The sequence below is a fragment of the Lissotriton helveticus genome, chromosome 1_1 (assembly GCF_964261635.1).
Source record: "Lissotriton helveticus chromosome 1_1, aLisHel1.1, whole genome shotgun sequence".
NCBI classification, from domain to species: domain Eukaryota; kingdom Metazoa; phylum Chordata; class Amphibia; order Caudata; family Salamandridae; genus Lissotriton; species Lissotriton helveticus.
The window spans coordinates 1,329,169,273-1,329,185,464 of NC_136057.1; positions in this window are offsets into that span (position 1 = coordinate 1,329,169,273).

Genomic DNA, 16,192 nt, shown 5'->3' on the forward strand with positions numbered 1-16,192 from the left:
GCGCTACCATAATTGCTGAAGGAGTACTTGGCCAGGTTGCTCAGGACACACAGTACGTCAGGCCCAGGGACATTAGGAGTAAAAGGCTTCAACTCCCCCATGGTTGGGCCCAATACCTGCTTGCCTCATGGCCCTCTGAAAAAAAGGGAACTGTAAAATAGCCACCTTGTATTAAATCTTACATCTTGCCCATCTCTACGAAGCAAAGTACTTGGAAATTACTGCTTCTATTCTATTTAGCATATCCTCATTGGGGAATCATCAACGTGCATGACATCTTCCCACCTCAGTGTCTACTTTGCCTGGCATCGAATGTAGTTAAAGGAAATGGGGTGACCCAATATCCAGCAGAACCTGGGAAGTCAATTGTTATGAAAAACAATTTGTTCTGTAGGGTATTTCAGTCTAATACACTTAGGGCCACATGTATCATTGTAAATTGCGGTCGCAAAGGGGCAGATTAGCAGAATCTGACCTTTTTGCAACTTCAATTTTTTGCATTTGGCATGCATTATCCCAAATGCAAAAACTGCTATTTAATTAATCGCTAAAATTGCGATTACTTAAATTGCGATTGCATTTAGGGAATCCCAAACTGCGATTCCCTAAATGCAATGCAACAACCCCTAAAAAATTGCGATTTCACAATCAAGAAATGCAAATTACCATCAATTCAAAGTTGATGGTAATTTGTGAGAACTTTGAAAAATGCACAAGAGTGAATTTTTCAAAGTTCTACGTTGCACACATACATGTCCTTGGGGCATGTGTGTGTGCAAAATGGGTTGAAATTGCAATTTCAGGGGTGCATCAGGGTGTCTTTTTGGCACCCTTGCACGCTTGAAATTGCATGCGCAATTTGCGAGTACCTATATACGTATATAACTCGCCATTGACACCAGAAGCCGTTAAAAAATAAGGAGTTATAATAATATCGATATACCATGAATGCTTACACTACCCCACAGGCCATTGGTTTCATATATACAAAGAGTGCACAAGGAAAAATTGGTAAAATACACAATGGGTGCAGAGTTTCACAAATACAAACATTTAAATTCACAAGACATTTCATATGTTACACAACAGTACAAAATAAGAAATTCAATGATGGTGTCAGAGGTAGTTCAAAGACATTCAAGCTCATGTCCTTATTGCTAGGATTTGAGGTATGCTTGTTCGCAATAAGGACCACCTGTAGTAATCGTCGATGTTTCAACCCTATTAACTAATGTGCTCATATCTAGCATCACCACGGGTCTTCATCAGGACAAAGAATATGAAGGTATGGCCTTAAGTAAATGGCATCTGGTTTGAATCCAGTGTGAATCAAAAGTGTGGCCTCTCTGGAATGAGGGCCCTACCATAGGCTACCTGGGTACGGGGTATGGTGAAATATTAAAAAAACGCTGATGTCCAGATAGGATTCTCACAAAAGTTAGATGATAAAGAGCGCGGTCAGTCACGTCTCGCTTGACGAATAATTGTTTCTCCCTGAAGCGAGACGTGACTGACAAGAAATGAGCACATGTCTTAATAGGGTCGAAATGCATTCTGTATTTTGTACCTATTTTTGCTTATGCACTCTTTGTATATATGAAACCAATGGCCCTGTGGGCTAGTGTAAGCACTCATGGTATATGAATATTTATATACCGCCTGTTAGACTTGCCATCTTTTGTCATGTTACCCGTCTTTTTGCTTTCTGACCTCCCAGTTGTGACTCTATATTTTGCTGGTTCAGTGTCTCTGAGCACTTTCTCACTGCTGTTCAGTGTTAAAGTGCAAGTGCTCCTGTTATAAAATGTTGTTATGGATTGGTGATTCCATGATTAGTTATTTCATTTAGTAGTCAGTCCCTCACACAGAGCACTGTGTGTGCCCAGGGCCTGTAAATCAAATGCTGCTAGTGTGCTTGCAGCACTGGTTGTGCCACACACACAAGCAGCCCTTCAAAGGTAACTCAGACCTGCCACTACAGTGTCTGTGTGCAGTCTAGTACTGCCACGTTGACTTGACAAGTTCACCCACTTACCAGGCCCTAACATTTACTTTTCTTACATGTGAGTCACCCCTAAGGTAGACCCAAGTTGCCCCTGTGGGCAGGGTCCAGTGTATGTGAAAGGTGAAAGGTAGGGCATGCCCTGATGTGTGAGGCATGTCCTGATAGTGAAATACTACCAATTTAGTTTTTCACTATTGAAAGGCTATCTGGCCCAAAGGAAGGCATTAGAGTTAATTTATAACATCTTATAAATATGACTTTCCATTGGGACCAGATAGGAAAATATAGTTTAGTATGCCTGTACTCAAAATCTTAAGATGCTTCTTTTAGTAAAGGTGATTTTTACATTCTGTGTTTGAAAATACCACTTTATATAAAGTAGGAATTTTCTTGCTTAGCCATCCTGTGTGCCTCTGCTAGGGTGTGTATTGACTGTCTGGCTTTGGAGTGACAGGGGCTGGGGATGTGTAGTGGCTCCAGAGAGTTTGGATGAGTCAGGGCTGGCCTGAATAGACATGGGCTGCATTTAGAGTAGTGGGAGAAGATTTCCTTGCACCTCAATGGGCCTGGTCTGCTGCAGACAATGCTGTCTCCGCCTCCTGCTGGGAAGCTGGGCCAAAGAGGACCAAACTGGTTTGGACTAAGCACAGACACTCTCTGCCTAAGAGGACAAAGGAATTTGGAGTATACATATGGGGGCCCACCCTCCAGAACTTTAGAACTCTTTTGGAACCAAGAAGACTACCAAGAAGAAGAGCTGGAGAAGCTGTGAGGAGAGTCTACCACTTTGCTGTGTGCTTTGCTGTTTTGACCTACAGTGGCTGATTCTATCTTGGGCAGTGAAAGGACTGGACTGAACTCACTGCACCTTCCTTCTTGTGAGTTTCTGCAAGGGCTTGAGGTTGAGCTTGCCCCATTTTCAATAAGTCTCAGGAGCAGCAAAGATTTCACTGGGGACTGTGTGTTTTGTACTGCAACAGAAGAAAAATCAACCAAACACCGTCTACAACGCCGCTGCTGACTCCTTGTCCTGAAGGCACTGCCACACTGTGCACTGTAACCCTGGTCTCACTGATGACCCCCTGATGCCACCACCGAACCACTGCTTGCACCGCGACCTGGGGGCATCGCACTCCGCACCGCCTCCCTTCACGCCGTTGCCCTAGTATCCCTGACAACGATGCTCCAGGCCGACATTGACGCCGCTTCTTACACTGTGGTTCGAGGGCACTGCTCATAAGTTACATGAAACACTGTCCTCATCCCGCACCACAGCCTTGGCCCACCGACACCAGCGCACTAACTCCAGTTCTTCAGCCAACAACAGCGCTTCAGTAATGACGATGCCCCTGCTTGCACCATGACTTGCCAGCACCACACCGAGCACCGCATCACTTCACACCACAGCCCTGATCTCACTGACACCACTGGACAACCGTCGCAGAGCCGCTGCCGGCACCACAACCTAGGGCACCACACGCTGGACCGCTGCACTACGCAACGCAGCCCCGACGCCTGCTGATGAGGCGCTTCAACTTTAACCGCGAGGAGTTCGACCCGATATAACATGCAACTTCAAGGGCCCGACGACTCCTACACCAAGCTCTGGAACTGACGCCTGCAGATGCCTGCCCTTCGGGGCTCATCGAGAGGTCACTGGCGCCCTATATTTCTAAAGGTACTGTTTTGCGGGTGTTCCCGACACCGTAGCTGGCCCGCGATGCTGCGGTTAGCCAGAACTGTTTGGATTTGTTATTCCCGATGCCATGATAGCCCCAGACAGAGCTATCGACTCCAAGGAACTGTATTTCAAGACTATTTTATTTACTGAAAATTTCTGAGAACTGTATGGTGAATTTTTATCATTTGTGGTTTTGTTTTGGATATAGAACAATATTAGATATATTTTTCTAAACTGTTGTGGTGTTTTCACTGTGTTACTGTAGGTTATGTGCAAATGCTTTACACACTACCTCTGAGATAAGCCTGACTGCTCATGCCAAGCTACCAAGGGGGTGAGCTGGGTTATTTTACGAGTGTAACTCCCTTACCCTGACTAGGAAGAAGGGTCCTTACTTGGACAAAGGTGCTAACCCTTGCCAACTAGAGACCCCCATTTCTAACACCTCCCAACTCTTTAACAGTATCTGGTATCAATGACTTGTTATATACATAAATCTGTGGTTTTATCTACAAGAATTTTTTTTTTTAATTTGACAAAGAGGTGGCGAGCACAAATTAAATATGAAATTAAGTGACATTGAATGTGTGCAGATAGAGTGATCAGACATGAATTCCTGCTTATCCTATGCTAGCATGAAAGTCTTTGACTGGGTCTGTAGTATCTCTACGGATTTTTGCCACAGTTTGAGAAATCTCCTCAAAACTAGGCATACCTATTGCTTGTTCTACATTGACTGATGATGCAAAGATTTGTGGTAATTTATTAAGGGTGGTGCAAATTAATAAGGGCAGCTCCAAAATCTGTTTTTCCACCACTGTATTTATATTAGACCATTTAGACAGACGTAACACAAAATCGTGATATACTGCGGTATACCATGAAGTTACTGCGGTAAACCGTGAAGTTACTGCTGTATACCGTGGCCTATATATAACTATGATTTTGTGACTTCTAACTTTAATACTAGTGAAACAATTTAGATCTACTACCAAAAAGGACCATTTCCACCACCATGATCTATAACCGCCGGGACGCTCCTTCGCTGGAGCAGCCGTGCGCAATACAAATAGCACTAACATAACATAACATAACATAACATAACCCTGCAAATTTTCATCTACATCCATTCAGTCATTTTCAACGAAGTCTGTTTAAACTACACTCAACTACATGCCAGATCGCTCCAGTCCACTGCTCTATGACATGCCACTTCACTCCACGACACACCACACCATCTACAACAGTCCACTGCACCCTAAGACTCTCTACACCACTCCATTCTATGAAATGACCCATCAATTCAGTCTACGATATGCGACTCCACTGTATACCACTTCATTCTACAGCATCCCAGCTCACTCAATGCCACTCCACTATACATCTCTGCACTCCAATACACTGTATCATATGCCACTCTGCTTCACTGTACTGTACAACATGCCATTTCACTCTACGCCAGTCCACTGTACAACATGCCACTCTGATCTACAACTGTCCACGCCACGATATGACACTCCATGTCACTCCACTGTACAACACACCACTATACGTCATACCAATTCAGTCTCCCAGACACCACTCAAGTCTACAACATTCCAATCCACTCTATGACATCCCACTTTACTATGCCACTCCAATTTATTTTCCTCCACTCTAAGACATTGTATGTCACGTCACTCTATAGTATGCTACTGCACTCTACTGTACGACATACCACTACACTATATGCCACTCCTCAACTCTCTACTTCCCTTTTTGCCCCTCCATTGTATGCCACCCCACTTGACTCTAGGACATCCCACGCCATGCTACTTCACTGCTCTCCACACTATGACACTCCACTCTACGACACTCCACAGCACTCTACAACACGCCATTCCACTCTACGACATGCCATGTGTCGCGCAGAGGAAAGCACTGGGATGCATCGTATTGCTTTAAATACAACGTATCCCTGCACTTTCCTAATGATGCAGCTCAGCACTGCAAGATGGCTTGCAGCGCCAGGGTGCCTCATTTTCGAGTAAATATGCCCCAATGATTTGTAAAGAGTATACTTTTTACACTTTTGTATTTCCAGGTAACTGCTAGTCCCTATGTATTGTGGAGTATCATCAACTATTTCCATAAACTCAAGACATTTCTTCTACGTTGTCATGTTGATTCATCAGTACAAAGCAGCTTTGGCATATTTATTTATCCTTTAGAAAAAGAGCATAAGCCATTAACATAGCAAGAGTCTATATGCAAATTTCTACATTAACTCCTTCCGTGCTGATGACGGAACCGCTCCGTCATCAGCTGCGGTAGCGCTATGCTGATGGCGGAGCGGTGCCGTCATGGCCCACCCGACGCGCCTGCGTGTCCCTGATTTCGCGCCTGCGCGGCGCGTTCTATTAAGCGGGCGGGGCCATGACGGAACCGCTCCGTCATCAGCACAGCTCAACCGAGGCTGGTGACGGAGCGGTTCCGTCACCAGCATGGGCGTGCCGCGCGGCCCCCCCGCCCCCTTAGCGCTGCGACGGAATAGCCGCCGCAGCGAAGAGGTTAAAGCCAAACTGCCTCAGCTTTGTGATTGACATTTCAAGCACTAGTATTCTTACATTTCCTCATTATACTTCCTGTTGCATGAGAATTGTGTTTTTTTAAATAAAGTGCTCAATGCTCAAATAAAGAAATAGTGCACAAACCTTTTTGATCAGTTCAACTTTGAGATTAAAATCTTGAGAGTGCAGTAAATAAAGAAAAGCCTCTGCTAAGTTACACTATTTTAACCAGTTTGAGTGCAAGTGAATAATGCTTCTTAGTCTCATATCGGCATATGCGTTGTTTCGTTCCTCGTGTTTCATGTGTCTATATGGTATAACAAGTTCAGCTCTGCCTTTTTCAGTTCATTGTGACACATGCCTCATACTTTGTATCTTTCCCTATCTTCTATCACACCATCAGTGGCAATTATCTACTGAGCAAGTTGTCAAATATTTTTTCTGATTCTCTGTAAGTTACACATTTCAAAATGGCCATGGTGATTCTGTTATCGTGCGTTTTGTCATGTTTCAGGCCCTTTTTATGTCTTGCCTGAGGCAGCGCATGCGCTGCTCGGAGAGACATTTAGTATACGGGCTTTCAAAGTGCTGCCACAGCCGGCCTAGTGCTTGCGTTCACGCGAGTGTGCATGCGCGCAGCTGCCATCTGCCTCCCTTCCAGCGCAATTACTGCTACACGCATTAAGCCTTGAGTGCCTCAATGAGCTTTCACTTTCGTGCTTGTTGCGTGTTTGGGTCGGTGTCGAGTTTGAATCCAAAACCCAAATGGATCCAATCCTGATTCCACAGGAGCGAAGATGCTAGTCCCAATACTATTCAACCACTACTCTCGGAGGAGGGCGAGAACTCACTCACAAGAAATAGTGACCAAAAAGTGAGGGGAATAAACCATAGAGTGACCACCACTCTTTCCCCTGATGTTACAGCAGGGAACACTGGTATGTGGAACTGGAGGGAAGTCGTGCTAAAAGATAAAATACAAGCTGGGTATAACTTACAGACACTCTCAGAGCTGTAATGCATGTCAGAGTCAATTTCACAGTTCACTTACCATTCAGCATGTCCCATACCGTCTGGAAGATCCCAGTCTCTAGAAGTAGTACAGGAACTGTTGAAAGGCTCCCCACGTTGAGGAGGGGGAGTAAGGATACCACAGAAACGTAGCTCTCCTCCACACACACTAGATTGATCAGGATTAGAAGAGCAAGAGGTGGCTTTCTCGAAAATTAAAGATAACAAAGGGTGAAAGAAATCAGGGCCAGACACACTGTCTTCCAGCTAATACAGGATTACTTGAAACAGTGATCTGTACCCTGAGATGTAAAGTTTAGCGCTGTTCGGCGCTCTCTTAGTATGGGTTCTGAGCTGCCTACTATCTCAGATAGGGGAGGGAAGACTCCTTTCACGTGGTGTACAGGCCGGCTCTCTGCCAAGACTTAGAGCGGAGCTGTAACACGCACGGAGGAACAAGGTAGGAGGATTCAGGAGGCACGCTGGCCAGCTCTGGAGAGGGGGAAAGGAGCGGAGCAGCGTCGTCCTCTCTCAGGAAGGCAAAGTGGGGCGGAGTAGCGAGACGCGCTGGCCGGCTCCAGGGAACAAGGAGCGGGAGCGGAGCAGCGTCGTCCTCGCTCGAGAAGGCAATTAGGAGCGGAGTAGCGAGACGCGCTGGCCGGCTCCAGGGAACAAGGAGCGGGAGCGGAGCATCGTCGTCCTCGCTCGAGAAGGCAATTAGGAGAGGAGTAGCGAGACGCGCTGGCCGGCTCCAGCAGGCCCGGACTGGCCATAGCGGGCACCGGGCAATCCCCCGGTGTGCCGCAAGGGTGGGGGCCGGTTTTGGGCCCCTCGGGGCCGTTTTTGTTACAGGGCCGTTTATGCAGCATAGCTGCAAAATCGGCCCTGTAACAAAATCGGCCGAAAACCGGCCCCGGCAAAGAGCTTGGTCGCACCCCCAACCTCTCCTAGGGGGGCCGGCCGAGCACTTTTCCGGGGCCAATTTTGGTTCCCAGTCCGGCCCTGGGCTCAAGGGAACAGGGAGCTGGAACGGAGCAGCGTCGCCTACTGCAACCGGGGATAAAGGAGGAACCAGAATCAAAAGCAAGGCTCCACACAGAGTCGAATTTCAGCAACCAAGGAAGGTACACAGGAACAAGGAAGGGGGCGTGGTCATGGTCAGAAACAGTAAGCCAAGCATCGGCTTACAGAGGGGGTGGCCTTTTAAAGGAGTAAGGGACCGTCTAAAAAGTATCCTCACAGTAAACTAGTGAAGTCTGCACATACACTAAAGCTCTGACTTTCCAGTGTCTGCCACCTGTACCTTAACAGTCGGTCATTTCACTAATAATACTGTTATGTAGCGCTTTGAACCACACGTGGCCATTTACCGTTTTGACTGTAAATAACAAGCGTTACAATTATCCCGTCGAATTGTACTTGAGTTGCCGACCTCGGAAAGACAGACGGCTGAGACGAGCGCCTGATTTTCGCCACCAGATTTCAGTCGATGACATCCAGCGATGAATCCTTGGGCCATAATCCTATGGCAATTTCAAGTTTGTCTCATTTCTTACCCCAGGAGTCCTTCCGTCGTGCTGTTGAGTGTTGCGTCATCTGATTCTGTGCCTAGGAGTGGTGCTTCACTGCGTTTTATTGCCCTGAAGGCTTTTGTCCGCGTGCAGTGTTGAATGGTTGAATGTAGTGCCAGTGCATTCCTGAGTCGTACCCGTGCTCCTCATGGGTTCCACACGTCAGTGATGGCGGCAGGCCTATCTAGAAAAATGGTTAATTATTGTCATGTAAATATGACGTGAATTTACGTGAGGTACTTCCTGCAAAGTGCTGCCAAGACCAAGACAAAATTATTTGCACAATAAAACATCTTATGACCTTGCCAGTGGCTCAGTAGATCTAAAAATGATGCTCAGTACTGTTGCCTCCATCGGAGGAATCTGCATTTGACATTATTGTCACAAGTTCAGATCTTGCGGGTCCCTTCGGCCGTTCCTCCGTCGATAAAATGAATATCATTGAGTTGATTAGCAATAAACATATGTTATGTTATGCAGCGCCAAGGTACCCTTGTGGGTGGAAGGGCGCTTTACAAAAGCATGTTGTGTGTGTGTGTTTTTCTGATGTTTAACCAAACACCTTGCAAATTAGGCAGAAACGGCATGCTTTGGTATGCAAGTCTCTATACCCACATGACATACAAGGACTGCACACCTAAGTCATGCACTGTCAGTAGCTCTGAGAGCCCCAAAGGCCGCGCTGGAATCTCAAAGCTACCCTGGGAAATATTTTTACTCCAGGGACATATTGCACCAATGATGAGGTCGATCGATCCTCTTCAAGGGGGCAAATCCGGAACATTTGACTTTTTAACAGGCTCAATTAACAGCATGGGTGTCCGAAAATATTGATTAAAATTGCTGGCTGCCAGAAGTTGTTCTGAATACCCCCTCAGAAGAAACTCCTGAACTATTTTTGTCCCCTGCCTATGAAATAGACTCTTCTGCGCATTGGGGCAATGCAGTTTCCCCTAATCTGCCTCTTCCATATTACCCCCTCCCTCGTCGGCCCTTGCGCGCTTTGTGATTACCCAGGGGCCTTTTATTGAGTTTTTTTCTGCAGTGAAAAGAAATATTGCAGGCCTCTGGCACTGGCTGGTAAAGGTGCAGGGTTTATCGTATCCACTTGTGTGTCATATTTTTCATTTGTATTCTTGGTGGCGGATGTGGTTTCACACTGTGGACTCAAACACCCCTCATGCCGCAGAATCTGGTGTACCAGCGGAGGAGGCCGCCTCCCACTCACTGCATTGACGTGAGAGGCGGACTAGTTTGGGCAGGTTGTATGAAATGATGAAAATCCATTTTCAGTCAGCCAGTGCAAAATTGGTTTCTTAACTCTGAACCAGGTAAATAAACTACTTCCTACATAACCGAGGGCCGCGCGGCGGAAGTGGTTCCTCTGCGGACCTCTCTCCTAAGCAGGAGAGTGCTTCCGGTTACCCCGGTAAGCACTCTTATGACGTCTGTCGTCGCTTTCCTTAGAAGGTTGTTCATGAGTAGAAAAGGGTCATTGGGTCACCCCGGAGAATGTCCCTACCACCAGAACAAAGTGCATATTGCTTTGCCTCACAATTATTGCTTAGTGGCACTGTACCCATTACTTTTAATTCATAATTAAGGCCCACAGTTTTCCGATGTTCCTGATTTGTATAGATAAGTACAAATAGAAAACAATCTATTTTCCTGTCTGTATTTATTTTTAAATATGGAAAAAAACAGGAACTACGTTTTCAGCTGGATGATTATCACTGCTGTCAATCATGTGTGCTCGGTCAATAGCTGTGCAGAATGACAGTCATTGTAAATTTATCACATATATTTATATTTTTGTTTGTACATCCTGTGCTTGCTGCGTTTGAAATTGTGTTCCTTTTGCCTGCGTTGTTTTGATTCTATGGCCTGCTATTGGTCGCCAGGAAGTTCTTTAGGCATTGTAAAATTTGTCATATTTATTCTTACTTTTGCTTGTATAGTCTGTTCATACTGTGCTTGAGATTGTGTGCCTTTTGTCTGCGTCACTTCGACTCGATGGCATGCTATTTTTGTTTGTTCTATTCCTGCAACAGTTCTCTCATGTAACGTAACTGGTTCTATTGTACAGTGCTCTGACACCTTCGGGTAAAGTCTGCACTTTATAAAAATGCATGAAATAAAATTTTTAAACAAAATTAAAAAAAGAATTGGCATAGCCAATAGGTCTCGCTTTTGGGACCTTATAAGTTTTTAGCCATGCAACAGTTGATGTTATTGCACCAAGGATATTGTGCTGCATTACTAAATACTTATAAGGTCCCAAAAGCAAGACCTATTGGCTATGCCATTGCTTGTTTTACTTGGCATTATAGTTATTAATTCGCTTGTACAAAGCATTATATCATTGTGACTTATGTTATACTGGACACAGTGTGTTGGTATTTGGCATTTGTCTGACCTTCCAGAGACAGCATGAGACACAGGAGTTTTTCATTGATTTTGAGCTTCACACGTCACATAGCTGGGAATAATTAAGTAGTTCTCATGTAGAAAGAGGAGTAGTATATATTTAAGCGTTTAAGTTACCCTCCTTACATGAGCTCTAAAATTGTATCCATTATAAATAAAATCTCATCACCCACATCCTTCTCCATCTCCATAAATAAACTACCCAGACTCTAAACAAACCATGTCCTAGTATTCGTGACCAGCCCCTAATACATCTAGACCTCAGTCTATCTTCTTAGTATCTACACTTATTTCATTGTTATTAAGTCCACTCGTAGCCATTTTAACCACCTCATCCAGCCACTATACTTTTTTGGTAATGTTTACCCTTTTCTTCTTTTTTAGGTCTCGCCTGAGCCAGCGCATGCGCTGCCCTCCGAGACATTTAGGGTCCTATTAGGATGGCTGACGGACCTGCGTCCGTCCACCACCCCAGAGGTGGAGGGACCGTCCGCAGGGGCAGCGGCGGTCCCTCCTTGCGAATTAGGATGTGACCGCCACCCTGGCGGTCACATCCTGTATTTTTAACATTGCGGCGGGTGCTGCTTGAAGCAGCACCCCCCGCAATGTTAAAACTGCATGCAGTGCATTTGCATGCACAAAGCGGCAGGCACCGCGCGGTGCCTGCCACTTTTGCATGTAAATGCTGGGGGGTACCATAGGTACCCCCCATGTGCACCCCCCACCCCCTGACACCCTGGGGGCCCGCAACGGGCCCCCAAACGCCAAAGACCACATGCTTTTCCACGGTGGAAAACACACCGTGGAAAAGCATGTTTCCCCATGCATCCTAATATGCTGGCGGTGTCTGATAGACACCGCCACCAGCGGTGGACGGTCTCCCCATCCGCAGATGACCCCCCTGCCATCCTAATCTTGCGGGGGGTCTTTTCTATCACCGCAGTGGTGAATCCGCAACCTCCGGTCCGGCAGTGGCTTCCGCCAGCCCGGAGGATGCGGATTCACCGCAATCCTAATCGGGCCCTTAGTTAGGACTTTTAAAAGTGCTGCCACACGGCCTAGCGCTTGCGATCATGCACGTGTGCATGTGCACAGCCACCAGCTTTGTCAAGGCTCATTAAGCCTGGCATGCCTCTCTCCGAGCTTCAATTCCCTCCCCCTCCCCCACCTCAGATCACGTCACTCCCGGGCTTGCTGTCCGTCCGGACACACACATAGGATGTTGGCCCTTCTTTACTTTAAACATGCTCATGACATTAAATATTTTTCAGTGATATGATGCCGCACAACGCCAGGCAGGCAAAACATAAGCAAAACTAGCTTTTTTTGAGAGCACCACAGATTGCTTCCATAGTGTAAATGTAGTGAGCATATTTAATTAAATATAACAGCCCTGTACGTGGCGGTGCATAACATCCCCTGCTTGTATTACAGTGAAGAACTTTTGAGGTCGATTACACAGAATCACGTTACGTGAGAAAGGAGCAGGGACAAGGAAATACACATTCGTGTCTTACAGGGACAATTTCTTCCGGACCTAGTTTCCACCTGCAGCATTTTAGTGAATAAAAATGAGAGACACACGCCAAACAAGCTGATCATCTGTCCGTTACCTACACGGACTGTCCGCATATTCAGTCAAATATCCGTTGTTCATCTGTTAACGGATGTCAGCCATAATGTCAGTACTTTTGGGTCGCCTCATACTAATTCCACGGCTGAACATATTCTAGAAGTCATCTAGGTGCGGATCGTAATGTGTAACGTGGCATGGGATTGGAGCATAGGCGGCACCTAAGCCAATCCTAGCGCGCACAACAGAATTTGGAAGTGCTGATTGGCTGTGGGGTGTTTACATTCCTTTGTTTGATCTTCTGTACCATCCTTCCCATAATTAAATCACATAGACTTGTTAATTTGAATTTAAATTAGCTTCTTTATTTTCAACCCCCCCAGCAACCAGGAATCCAGCCACATTGAATCTCCCATTCGACTACCAATGCTTATGCACACATTTTCACTGAAAACTCTCGGGGGAGAGAATGTGGTCTGATGGCTAGACGGCTGACTTTGGTGTTGGCAACTAGGTTTGAGCCTCGTGGTTGCTTCCACATCGGGGTGGGCTACTGAAATCAACTGAGTATTTTTTTTTTTAGGACGAGAAAGGTTTTGTTTTAACGCATATTGGGTACAAAGAGGTTGACACTTCAGAAGATGGTGCATTGTGTGGTATTACAATGCAAAAGTGCTATCTTTTCAGTGATCGCCATTGGAGTCTGGGACTTGTAGTTTCACTTCTATCTTTGTAAACTATAGACTCAAAAAACAAATAACACATATCATGAAGCCCACCGGTAGCAACGGGGAGTGGGGGTTCAATTCTGTGCAAGGACTAGTCAAACTGGCGACCGCATTATCAGGCTTGCAGTGTTGTAAATGTTACAGCTCCTGCTGTATAGTGTTCTTTTTACCTGTACGGTATACACCCAACCTACGTCCATGTGGCTATGCGGAAGTACGAATCCTCTGATGGGTTCTGCTTTAGCATACTCAGCAGACACAGGAACACTATTGCAAATAGAAACATGATCAACTCCCTTTGACCCGGCAGACACAACACCGCTTGAAAACTCTTTGCATTACTGTTGTATGGCTATTTCTGTTATTATGTAGTATTTCTTTAAATGCTCGTGGCAGTATGTCATGTAGAATGTTACTTAACATGTGATGCTATCTGGTTCTAATATGGTCAGTTGTGCTGGAGGACTTGGAGTGAAGAGTCTCACCTGGCTCTCACCTGTATCTTTTGGATTAATATCTACCAAATAAAAGGTTGGATATATATACCTTGCCTCTTCATTACAATTGGCGACGATTTAAGGGATACGAAGGTCTGTGTGGAGATAGAGATATTTTTTTGGGGGAATCAGTTTTTTTTATCATTCTAGACATCGAACAATGGAAGGAAATGATAGAGATGGAGGATCCATCAAAACAACACTCTGCAGTGGAAGAATAAACTAAGAACTGTTGAATCTGCATTTTGGTGAGTTTACCTTCAGCCCTTGAGGTAGAGAGTGACTGTTGGCAATCACCGCCCGGCTGCATTTTTTGAGCAGCGGCGGCATTCTCTGCGTGCGGCTGTGACATTGCTGGTCTTCCTTCCTCTCGATGCTGAATGCGTAGGGCTTGTTTAGTCAGCGCTTATACATCAAGACGTCGCAAGGCGAGGTCACGCAGCGTGACCTTTGCGTGGCAGCCATTTTGGGCGCAATATTTCGGAAATTGCCGATAACTCTGTAGCAGTTCAAATTAATAAGTTGAATTTGATAATTACGTTTGTGTTACATCAAGGAATTATCAGAAAAGTAATGATTGGCACAGGAATCCTTGCAGTCAAGTAAGTCGTGGATTGACACATTTTTTTTGCGTTTGGATACAGGTGAGGCAGTCGGGTGAGCCAAATTAATTTTATTATTTTTTTTTGTCTTCATCATTTATTATTGTTTGCTACTAAGGCATAAAAGTACTGTTGGCATATTTATATTTACACTGTTTATGGAAGAAGGTGATGTGATGTATTCCTATAGGTACTGTATCGATTCCCCTATTCCTGACCCTGGTTTGGTTAATAATTAACTAGCAGTCATCCAACGGTGCAAAAACCGTTATCTGATTAAGCCACACCACGGCACAGAAGCGCGTTATCTGATTAGGTCATAACGCATGCCATCTAATTAGACAAGCGATATTCCTCCAGCCCCTGATAAGGCATACGGAGTTCTCAAAACAAATCAAACCTACAGCGACCTGGGAAATTCCCATAGCCATTGTTTTGATTTCACCGAGAACTTCAGCAAAGAATGTGCGAACGAGCCCGTTCATATGACATCCTTATTGACGTATATATGTCCATCCTTACGTCAATCTCGGCACCTTTCAGGTATAAATATTACCGACATTGCCTTAAGCAAACACATGCGGTGGTGACGAGATCGGAGCAGCGAGACGTGCTGAGGAGCCCAGCAGAGAGCGAAGCCCACAGACGCTGCCCCGCCTTCCTGACGCGCTGAGAACGAGACGCTGCCTTTCTCCTGCCGAGAAATCCAGCTCCGGCGCTTCCAAGCAGCCCTCGCAGGCAGCTGGAATATCAAGACCTGGGATAAGAGATACCAGCCCTCCATCATTCTAGATCTCAGGTACAGAACTGAATAACCCCTTGCAGAGAATTCTCGAATCAGTCCCTTGGCAAAACAAACTTAACTTAAACTGCTACTTATCTACTCCCGCCCACGTATTAGGCTTAGGTCAGGTACACTGGGGTAGGCGTGGTTAGAAGCACCAGTTGAGTATGATTAGTCAAATGTATATATGTATGTATCTATTTTATCCATTTTAAAGTATCATATGGCTCAGAAACCATATCAATGCTTTTACAGTATTATTTTATAATTCTGTCTCTACTGTATGCACTTTACTTAACTACAAGTATTGCAATAATAGCGATTCATTTCTCTTGTATGAGAAAAGAGACTGATCAATAAATAACATCTTTTATTGAACCACGCCCATCTCTTATTTCTCTACAAACTGGTGAAACTAAGAATGCACGTACTGACTGAGTAAAATAAGTTGTCTATTGTTTTCACACGACTCTAGAGATACACTCTTGATTAGGGGAGAGCAAAGTTGTCATGTTCTATGGTTGTCAGAAACTAAATCCCTTCTTGTCTATCCAGGGAGGTTAAAATCCTCCTTGCCTATTCGAGAAAGTTTCTAGTGAACTCTGAGCTAGCTGGCAAACACAAAACTTTAAGTCTAATATCGTCGGTAGAAGACCTAGTTAACCTCTGCCCTAGGTCTATACTATTGAAGATATTATTCCAATGCGCAGAGCCTATTGGGATAATAGGAACTACACTACATGGCGCCCAAACGTTTGGATAGG